The sequence below is a fragment of the Phalaenopsis equestris genome, unplaced genomic scaffold, assembly GCF_001263595.1.
Source record: "Phalaenopsis equestris unplaced genomic scaffold, ASM126359v1 Scaffold000741, whole genome shotgun sequence".
In the NCBI taxonomy this organism is placed as follows: domain Eukaryota; kingdom Viridiplantae; phylum Streptophyta; class Magnoliopsida; order Asparagales; family Orchidaceae; genus Phalaenopsis; species Phalaenopsis equestris.
The window spans coordinates 128,743-129,699 of record NW_018165181.1 but is presented as its reverse complement, the minus strand read 5'-3'; positions in this window follow the sequence as shown (position 1 = coordinate 129,699).

Genomic DNA, 957 nt, shown 5'->3' with positions numbered 1-957 from the left:
ATATATGTCACTTTACCAAATGCATGACATGAAAATGTTTATTCCACATTTTTAAAGTTATAATAGTGATTTTTGATGTGATATGAAAGCTATAGTTGGTATAAATATAAAAGATAAAAATTTAAATATCATATATGTAAATACATAGAAATTGAGTCATTTGTAGTAAATGCCCCAAAGAATGAGTTATAATCAGTCAACTCACACTTTAAAGAAGAGACAGCAAGATGACATTCTTTTCATGTGGGCATTATATGGTCCATCTTATCCTGTGGAACATAATTAGCATTTTAATTGATGGAGCCTTTTTTTTTTCAATGGATTTATGTGCAATTTTCAAATTTATATTTTTAATATTTAAAATTTTACATTTATTTGAATAAGACTTAGGGCCCGTATGGGGCAGCTTATAAGTGTGGAAGTGTTTTTGAAAACGCGCGGTACCATTTGGATCGCGTGTTTTTCCTGCTTATCTGAAAGCACGGTTCTATTTTTATACTAAACGCAAGCCGCGGGTCAAATCCCTCGGTCGACCCGGGGGCCGCGTTTTAGGATAAGCTGTTTATCCTGAAACGCACAAGCTGCTACAAACACACCATTAATCCATTAAATAGCCTAATAAAAATTCCACCATCAACCATCTCAATAAAATCCTCTTTGCGATGTCCATGAAAAACTGTTTTTCAACTTCACATACAACAAGTCAATTTAATGCCCTTCGACAAGTAAGCAACGATCGTAACTTCCCATACAATCCTTTGGTCGCATCAATTTATTTCGTCCAATGATACCTTGTCAATTTGTCACTGATTGTAACTTGACACAACTCGTTGGTCTCATTAATTTATTTCGTTCCATGATATCTTGTCACAATTTCCTTGGCTTCTTCTTTGATTAGATTTTTTTTGTATTTTGAGTAGGAACGAGTGTGAGAGAGACCGATTTAGCATATATATA